At 45.5% G+C, this 10,343-nt stretch overlaps 1 long non-coding RNA gene across 1 annotated transcript in view; it reads left to right on the top strand.

Annotated features, from left to right (window-relative positions):
• The first annotated feature begins 2,272 nt into the window (after window positions 1–2,272).
• LOC138663648 (uncharacterized) overlaps window positions 2,273–10,343 on the top strand; it is a 40,665-nt gene continuing 32,594 nt past the window's right edge. The window contains exons 1-4 of the long non-coding RNA XR_011318223.1: window positions 2,273–2,406; window positions 2,490–2,613; window positions 2,697–2,794; window positions 7,374–7,464. This is a non-coding gene — a long non-coding RNA (uncharacterized lncRNA). The remainder of the gene's footprint in view (window positions 2,407–2,489; window positions 2,614–2,696; window positions 2,795–7,373; window positions 7,465–10,343) is intronic.

The following is a 10,343-nucleotide window of genomic DNA, read 5'->3' as shown; positions in this document are numbered from 1 at the left end:
TCTGCGGGTGGAGGTCGGTGCTGGAGGCTCCATTATTCTCTATGTGGAGAGCGGCTCTGCGGGTGGAGGTCGGTGCTGGAGGCCCCATTATTCTCTATGTGGAGTGCGGCTCTGCGGGTGGAGGTCGGTGCTGGAGGCTCCATTATTCTCTATGTGGAGTGCGGTTCTGCGGGTGGAGGTAGGTGCCGGAGGCCTCATTATTCTCTATGTGGAGTGCGGCTCTGCGGGTGGAGGTCGGTGCTGGAGGCTCCATTATTCTCTATGTGGAGAGCGGCTCTGCGGGTGGAGGTCGGTGCTGGAGGCCCCATTATTCTCTATGTGGAGTGTGGCTCTGCGGGTGGAGGTCGGTGCTGGAGGCTCCATTATTCTCTATGTGGAGTGTGGCTCTGCGGGTGGAGATTGGTGCTGGAGGCTCCATTATTCTCTATGTGGAGTGCGGCTCTGCGGGTGGAGGTCGGTGCTGGAGGCTCCATTATTCTCTATGTGGAGTGCGGCTCTGGGGGTGGAGGTCGGTGCTGGAGGCTCCATTATTCTCTATGTGGAGTGCGGCTCTGCGGGTGGAGGTCGGTGCTGGAGGCTCCATTATTCTCTATGTGGAGTGCGGCTCTGCGGGTGGAGGTCGGTGCTGGAGGCTCCATTATTCTCTATGTGGAGTGCGGCTCTGCGGGTGGAGGTCGGTGCTGGTGGCTCCATTATTCTCTATGTGGAGTGCGGCTCTGCGGGTGGAGGTCGGTGCTGGAGGCTCCATTATTCTCTATGTGGAGTGCGGTTCTGCGGGTGGAGGTAGGTGCCGGAGGCCTCATTATTCTCTATGTGGAGTGCGGCTCTGCGGGTGGAGGTCGGTGCTGGAGGCTCCATTATTCTCTATGTGGAGAGCGGCTCTGCGGGTGGAGGTCGGTGCTGGAGGCCCCATTATTCTCTATGTGGAGTGCGGCTCTGCGGGTGGAGGTTTTGTTCCTTTTCCGCTGATAGATACAAACGACCCAACTATGAAAGACGGGAACCAAGGAAACATGTATTACTCATAGTGCAGTGCCCCTTTCTTGGCCCCCACACAGCATAATGTCCCCCTAGTATCCCCCACACATTATGATAGTACAAGATGCACCACAAAATCTACTACCACCTGAACCACTAAAAAATGAAGATTTATTAGTCCCCGGTCTTGATGCAGTGCCTTTTCTTAGTTGTCGCCCACAGTGTAATGTTCCCTCAGTACCAACATCCCCCACAGACACCGTATAATGTCTTCCCAGAACCTCCATTCCTAATTTTATTTTTGTAACCTTTTTACACCTGTTTTGTTTGGGTGTTTTTCATTTAATATATGAAAGCCAATGGAAAAATGCCCCCCAAACCCCCATTATATTCAGAGAAAAAAAAAATACTGTACTTGGAGGATTTGACATCACAGAATCTCATCTTGTTGTTCTTACAATAAATCTTTTATAAAAGCCTCATACGTCTGTGTGTGAAACAGAGCTGAGATCTAACGTGATAGAAGATTACAGTGCGGGGAAGACGGGAAACATTCATATAGACGGCCGGTGGTGATGGAGTCAGTGATGGACTCTGGACAAATCTGTTTCTAGAGCCGTAGTAGAAGATGAAGATGTCGTCCTCATCATGAAGTAGTTATTTCTCCTGTCACGTGTAATGAATATCTCCTGCAGTATTGCTAATGCCGATTCCAGTGTCGGTAAATGAGAGGAGAATTAGCGTTATGGAAGATGAGTCTATGAGAAACGTATTCAGCTGCCGACTCCGAGGAAGAAACTGCTTGTTGTCTGTGGCCTAAATATATAGGATTTATTAGTAGATGTAAAGAAGGAAACTAAATACTGTAAAATAATAAATCTTCTCATATGTTTCCCTTATTATCTCCAGTAATTGTATTATTACTATTGTATTATTTTTATGTTACATCGGCTCATCTTCTCATTCAGGTCTCTACAATATCGGATCCTCTCAGTGAAGTTCTTCTATATTAAGATAATTTTTCTGATTTACCCATCAAGAATGGATATGGACAGATACAAGATGGCGGAGAGGATATTACACCTCACCCTAGAGATCCTCTTCCGGCTTACTGGAGAGGTGAGAGATTCTGATGACGTCACATTACATCATTCCTATCTATGGGAATAATATATGGACAGAACTGGAGAGGTGAGGACTCTGGAAATGTCTGTAGTGAGATTTATTAATGTGTCTCTCCATAACCAGGATTACACAGTAGTGAAGAAGACCTCTAGTGATCGCTGTCAGGACCCTGTGTCTGAGGGATGGGGAAGACCCCTGAGCCCTATCACGGGGCCTCCACCTCACCACCTGATACATGAGGACATTAATGACCAGAAGATCCTAGAACTCACCTACAAGATGATTGAGCTACTGACTGGAGAGGTGACACTGCTGGGAATGCTGGGACATTATACAGTAATGCTATGAAGGAATCGGGGGGATGACAGTATCATTGTATGTGTCAGGTTCCTATAAGGTGTCAGGATGTCGCTGTCTATTTCTCCATGGAGGAGTGGGAGTATTTAGAAGGACACAAAGATCTGTACGAGGACGTCATGATGGAGGTTCCCCAGCCCCTCACATGACCAGGTAATAGACAGGTCTAAATACACACGACCTATAATTATCTGTATGTAAAGAAAGAATTCAGTACCTGTATGTGTTTCCTCCAGATCTAACCAATAAGATGACAACACCATAGAGATGTCCCCATCGTCTTCTTCCACAAGACTGTAGACAAGAAGATCCCAATGTTCCTCAGGATCATCAGGTAGATGAAGAGAAGGTGTCATGAGATCTCCCCTATGATGTGAAGGTCTTGTGCTCAGTCTTATTTTATCCTTCAATATTATATGTTTTATAATACAAAACAGAGTTTGGACGTGACAGCTTATATAAGACGGAAATTCCTATACCAATATCTACCCAAAATAATATATGCATATACAATACAGAACAAACGTTTGGACACACCATCTCATTTAAAGATTTTTCTGTATTTTCATGACCATGAAAATTGTACATTCACACTGAAGGCATCAAAACTATGAATTAACACATTTGGAATTATATACGTAACAAAAAAAGTGTGAAGCAACTGAATATATCTTATATTCTAGGTTCTTCAAAGTAGCCACCTTTTGCTTTCATGACTGCTTTGCACATTCTTGGCATTCTCTTGATGAGTTTCAAGAGGTAGTCACCGGAAATGGTCTTCCAACAATCTTGAAGTAGTTCCCAGAGATGCTTAGCACTTGTTGGCCCTTTTGCCTTCACTCTGCGGTCCAGCTCACCCCAAACCATCTCGACTGGGTTCAGGTCTGGATTAGCACCCCATCACTCTCCTTCTTGGTCAAATAACCCTTACACAGCCTGGAGGTGTGTTTGGGGTCATTGTCCTGTTGAAAAATATACGATGGTCCAACTAAACGCAAACCGTATGGAATAGCATGCCGCTGCATGATGCTGTTGTAGCCATGGTGGTTCAGTTTGCCTTCAATTTTGAATAAATCCCCAACAGTGTTACCAGCAAAACACCCCCCCCCCCCCCCCCACACCATCACACCTCCTCCTCCATGCTTCACAGTGGGAACCAGGCATGTAGAGTCCACACTGTGGTTGGAACCAAAGATCTCAAATTTGGACTCATCAGACCACAGATTTCCACTGATCTAATGTCCATTCCTTGTGTTCTTTAGCCCAAACAAGTCTCTTCTGCTTGTTGTGTGTCCTTAGCAGTGGTTTCCTAGCAGCTACCATGAAGGCCTGCTGCACAGTCTCCTCTTAACAATTGTTGTAGAGATGTGTCTGCTGCTAGAACTCTGTGTGGCATTGACCTGGTCTCTAATCTGAGCGGCTGTTAACCTGTGATTTCTGAGGCTGTTGACTCGGATAAACTTATTCTCAAAAGCAGAGGTGACTCTTGATCTTCCTTTTCTGGGGTGGTCCTCATGTGAGCCAGTTTCTTTGTAGCGCTTGATGATTTTTGCTACTGCACTTGGGGACACTTTCAAAATTTTCCCAATTTTTCAGACTGACTGACCTTCATTTCTTAAAGTAATGATGGCCCGTTTTTCTTTACTTAGAATTTGTATTATGGCAAGAAAAAAGCAGCTAACAGTCTATTCAGTAGGACTGTCATCTGTGTATCCACCAGACTTCTGCACAACACAACTGATGGTCCCAACCCCATTTAAGGCAAGAAATCCCACTTATTAAACCTGACAGGGCACACCTGTGAAGTGAAAACCATTTCCGGTGACTACCTCTTGAAGCTCATCAAGAGAATGCCAAGAGTGTGCAAAGCAGTCATGAAAGCAAAAGGTGGCTAAATTGAAGAACGTAGAATATAAGACATATTTTCAGTTGTTTCACACTTTTTTGTTAAGTATATAATTCCACATGTGTTAATTCATAGTTTTGATGCCTTCAGTGTGAATGTACAATTTTCATGGTCATGAAAATACAAAAAAATCTTTAAATGAGAAGATGTGTCCAAACTTTTGGTCTGTACTGTACGTCCAAAACACTGAATAGCAGACCATTTGGAATAGAAAACCAAAAGGAAACCACAGGAAATGGAATAAAACACCGACGTAGTAGGAGGGACACGAAAAAGATACTATACGAGTAGAATGCCTATATTAAACTAATGGCAAGATTGATATGGTGTGCAAAAGTGCCCGCACAAAAAAAATACAATAAAATTAATAAAAATAAATTAAAAACCATTGATATGCAATGTCCAATTAATGTATAAAAGGCAGGGGTCACTTAAAAAGATCCATGAAAAAAGTGGTCATAGAATATATCCATTGCCATCTGAGTGGTAATACTGTTTTGTAAATCAATCCTAACACAAATAGATCAGCAGTTGTATAAAATAGGCCATAGTAGAGAATAGGTGTAAATACAGTGGGGCAAAAAAGTATTTAGTCAGTCAGCAATAGTGCAAGTTCCACCACTTAAAAAGATGAGAGGCGTCTGTAATTTACATCATAGGTAGACCTCAACTATGGGAGACAAACTGAGAAAAAAAAATCCAGAAAATCATTGTCTGTTTTTTTAACATTTTATTTGCATATTATGGTGGAAAATAAGTATTTGGTCAGAAACAAACAATCAAGATTTCTGGCTCTCACAGACCTGTAACTTCTTCTTTAAGAGTCTCCTCTTTCCTCCACTCATTACCTGTAGTAATGGCACCTGTTTAAACTTGTTATCAGTATAAAAAGATACCTGTGCACACCCTCAAACAGTCTGACTCCAAACTCCACTATGGTGAAGACCAAAGAGCTGTCAAAGGACACCAGAAACAAAATTGCAGCCCTGCACCAGGCTGGGAAGACTGAATCTGCAATAGCCAACTAGCTTGGAGTGAAGAAATCAACAGTGGGAGCAATAATTAGAAAATGGAAGACATACAAGACCACTGATAATCTCCCTCGATCTGGGGCTCCACGCAAAATCCCACCCGTGGGGTCAGAATGATCACAAGAACGGTGAGCAAAAATCCCAGAACCACGCGGGGGGACCTAGTGAATGAACTGCAGAGAGCTGGGACCAATGTAACAAGGCCTACCATAAGTAACACACTACGCCACCATGGACTCAGATCCTGCAGTGCCAGACGTGTCCCACTGCTTAAGCCAGTACATGTCCGGGCCCGTCTGAAGTTTGCTAGAGAGCATTTGGATGATCCAGAGGAGTTTTGGGAGAATGTCCTATGGTCTGATGAAACCAAACTGGAACTGTTTGGTAGAAACACAACTTGTCGTGTTTGGAGGAAAAAGAATACTGAGTTGCATCCATCAAACACCATACCTACTGTAAAGCATGGTGGTGGAAACATCATGCTTTGGGGCTGTTTGTCTGCAAAGGGGCCAGGACGACTGATCCGGGTACATGAAAGAATGAATGGGGCCATGTATCGTGAGATTTTGAGTGCAAACCTCCTTCCATCAGCAAGGGCATTGAAGATGAAACGTGGCTGGGTCTTTCAACATGACAATGATCCAAAGCACACCGCCAGGGCAACGAAGGAGTGGCTTCGTAAGAAGCATTTCAAGGTCCTGGAGTGGCCTAGCCAGTCTCCAGATCTCAACCCTATAGAAAACCTTTGGAGGGAGTTGAAAGTCCGTGTTGCCAAGCGAAAAGCCAAAAACATCACTGCTCTAGAGGAGATCTGCATGGAGGAATGGGCCAACATACCAACAACAGTGTGTGGCAACCTTGTGAAGACTTACAGAAAACGTTTGACCTCTGTCATTGCCAACAAAGGATATATTACAAAGTATTGAGATGAAATTTTGTTTCTGACCAAATACTTATTTTCCACCATAATATGCAAATAAAATGTTAAAAAAACAGACAATGTGATTTTCTGGATTTTTTTTTCTCAGTTTGTCTCCCATAGTTGAGGTCAACCTATGATGTAAATTACAGACGCCTCTCATCTTTTTAAGTGTTGGAACTTGCAATATTGCTGACTGACTAAATACTTTTTTGCCCCACTGTATATGTGGTCAATATCCCAGTAAAATATGGATAAAGCTAATCATAGATATTTATATTGAAAAAAACATGGAGAAGGGATGTGCCACCTATATAATATATATAAACATACAGCCCACAACATAGAGAGTAGTAATATTAGAAGATTGAATAGATGTTACCTGGTGGTAGTCCCCAGTAGAGTGTGGAGCACACCCCGACGCGCGTTTCAGAACGGAGTCCTTCGTCAGGGAGATGATGCACTTTTAAACGGGAGGGGTATAAATAGGAAAAGACGGCCGTTGCATTGAGACCGGGTGTGAATCGGCGCATGCCCAGCCAGGAGGAACCCGGAAGCCATCGCCGCACGGTGTCATGTGACCGATCGCGTCAGCCACATAGAGACGCCCGCTGCAGATAATCTTATTAGATTGACCACATATTTACACCTATTCTCTACTATGGCCTATTTTATACAATTACTGATCTATTTTTGCTATGATTGATTTATAATACAGTATTACCATTCAGCTGGCAATGCATACAATCTATGACCACTTTTTTCATGGACCTTTTTAGGTGGTCCCCGCCTTTGCATATCAATGGTTTTTAATTTATTTTTATTGTATTTATTTCTTTTTTGTGCAGGACACCATATCAATCTTGCTATTTACTTTAATAAAGGCATTTTATTGTATATTTCTGCTGTTCCTCCTACTATCCAGTGTTTCATTTCATGTCCTGTGGTTTCCTTTGTTTTATACTTGGGTAAAGAGAACGGTGGAAACGGCAGGATTAGATCTGATCATAGATGTAACTTCTCCATCTGTCTGAGACTTTTACAATATTTGTTTCAGGGTAAAGATCTGACCCATATTAATACTACAGAGACATATGTGAGGGGTGATGAGTGGTGTAAAGAGGAGATTCCTACATATGACTACCCAGGTCAGTAGTGACCACTAAATGCAAAGAAGCAAAGAAGTAGTTCAGTCATATCTCACTCGTGTGATCACAATTTTGCCTCTAGACCACAATATTCTCCCCCACCCAAAACTGTCCAAATGACTTTGTGTATTGAAAGCTCTTTTCTATAGAGCTTACAATCTGGGAAATCCACCTACCCCCTGAAATTAGGAGACACTAACCCTTTCCTGTCCAGGTCTGTAAACTACAAAACCAAATGACAGCGTAAGTAGAATGTGCTGAAAAGTTAGAAAATCACTTGAAGGAAAATGTTATAATGGGCCTGTAAGGGAAATCGGAGGGTAATGATTCTGTTACATTTGTAAAGGCCATTCTGACGTCCCAGTGTGGTCCTTCTCCCTCCTGCTGGCAGGGATGCCAAAATGCTCAGTGTCGCGGTGTACCTGTTTCATGTTGTGCCTTCCTGCTTCTGTAAGTCTGCGTGCACTCGCTCCGATTCTTTTTTTTTTTAATCAAATAGATTTTTATTGATTGTATATAATGCAATAAACATTTAACAATAACACATGTTTATTCGGACTCCCATGACAGCACTACGAGAGAGGGGATCCGCCCTTCAGGAACAGGAAACCTACAGATACAAAAGGGCGGTACCTCTCCCCATGCATCAGTTGGTTTCCTGTTCCTGGAGGGGCAGGATCCTACAGATGAATCTCGTAGATGGTTCCCAGGCCGGCCGGTCGAATCAGGTAGCGGGGGGGTCTCCTACCTCGACCGGTGCGGAAGCTCCTGGAAGACATCACGGTGGTCCTGGCTGGACTGCACGTCAGTGATGTAGACAGCAGGGAGCAGAGTCCAGAGGATTCCTGATCTCCGTTAGCGCCGGCGCCGGTAAGTATATCGCTCCTTCGGTCCATGTGGTGGTGCAGCACGGTGGTGATGTAGCGGTGCCAGGAGGGGAACGCTATCCGGAACGCTGCTGCGTGCTCTTCGGCGTCCTGCATCGCTCTCAGCGTTAGCTGGAGCGTTTCCGGTGCAGTGACGTCGAGGGGGCGGAGTCAGCAGGCGTTTCCGGTCTCTGGGTGACTGCGCATGCGCAGTTCATCCAAGATGGCGGCGCCCATCGATCCTGAACGCCGGTCTCCTCACACACTGCGCTGACCCCCCAGATGTAGTCTCATCAGCCGGAACCAATAGGAGTGGCGCCAGGCAGCCTGCTGACCGGATCTGAGGGGGATTTAAGCAGGAGCTGGATTTAGAGCTCTGCCTTTGGTCACATCCACATCATGGAGAGTGATGGTGAGCGGCAGCTTCAGTTGCCGGAGGACGTGCGACAAAAGCCCACGGAGAAGGAGCATGCCAGAAGTGACCAGTCCAGCCGTAAAAGCTCGTCCAAGCAGGGATCCAGAGCATCGACTGGCAAAGAACCCCCTCGTGTTCCGGTACCTTTTTTGGCGTACACTGGTAAGAGATCTACGTGAATGCTCACTCAGTGACGCGGGCCCCTTATACTTTGTCATTTTAGGGAAAGAAAAGTGCAAAGTCGAAACATAAGGAGTGTGCCCTGTGTGAAGTCCCGTTACCAGATTCTTATACTAAAAAATTATGCGCCTCCTGTATACAACAGACGGTGAGGTCTACAGGAGTGGAGGGGTTGAGTGACATCAGGCTAGATAGATGGTATCACCCTTATTGTCCTCCCCTAGGTAGCGGAAGAATCTGCTTCTACGGCTAATCTGCGTGAGATGATCCGTACAGAAGTAAGGGAATCCCTGCGGTCTATGTCCCAGGCGGGGAGTTCAAAACAGAGAACCTCGGTGATCTCTGATTCATCAGAGGAAGATAAGGATGAAGGTTCCTATGGCTCAAATCTCTCTTCCTCGTCATCAGAAGAGGAATCTGGCCGATTCTGTCTGCCTCTGGACCGGGTAGATAAATTAGTTAAGTCGGTCAGAGGTACGATGGGCCTAGAAGAACCTAAGACTCCGCTTTCCCGTCAGCAACTAATGTTCAGTGGTTTGGAACACAAGAAGCGTAGGTCCTTCCCGGTGAATGATAAAATTCAAGACCTGATTCTCCGGGAATGGAAGAAACCGGAGAAGAAAGGCTCATTACCACCAGCCTTAAAACGCAGATATCCCTTTGAGGATACGACTGTGGATACCTGGGACAAGGCCCCTAAATTAGATGCTGCGGTAGCAAAGGCATCAAAAAAGGCCGCATTACCTTTCGAAGATATGGGATCCCTTAAAGACCCCCTTGACAGGAAGGCGGATACCTTCCTTAAAGGTACCTGGGAGATGGCAGCCGGATCGTTGAGGCCAGCGGTGGCTGCGACTTGTACAGCCAGATCCCTAATGGTCTGGCTGGAACAGTTGGAATCCCAGCTTAAGGAAGGCGCTTCCAGAAGTTCCATTCTAAGTGCGCTTCCGGTGATTCAAGATGCTGCGGCTTTCCTGTCGGACGCGTCGGTCGATTCGGTCAGGATGGCGGCCAGAGCAGCAGGACTCTCCAACGCGGCTCGTAGAGCCCTGTGGTTGAAATGTTGGTCGGGTGACATTCAATCAAGGTCCAAATTATGCGCTATCCCATGCAAAGGGGAATACCTCTTCGGACCAACCTTGGATGACCTGCTTGAAAAGGCTGGAGATGACAAGAAAAAATTCCCGAGTTTGTCATCATCTTCTTATCGGCGTCCATTCAACAGGAGGAGATTTGGTCGCGGAAGGAAGCGCGCATCCTCACCCACTAGAGAGAATTTTAGATGGGAGGATAGACGCAGGAGAGGTACGGGTTACATGTTCCGCCGTTCCTCAAAAGAACGTAAGAAACCGGACCAATGACTAGCGATCCCTGTGGGAGGGAGATTGTCAGCCTTCTCTTCCGCATGGTCTAACATC

Source organism: Ranitomeya imitator, chromosome 2, assembly GCF_032444005.1.
Source record: "Ranitomeya imitator isolate aRanImi1 chromosome 2, aRanImi1.pri, whole genome shotgun sequence".
NCBI classification, from domain to species: domain Eukaryota; kingdom Metazoa; phylum Chordata; class Amphibia; order Anura; family Dendrobatidae; genus Ranitomeya; species Ranitomeya imitator.
Note: the sequence above shows the minus strand (reverse complement) of the source record. Positions and strands in the feature narration are given on the sequence as shown.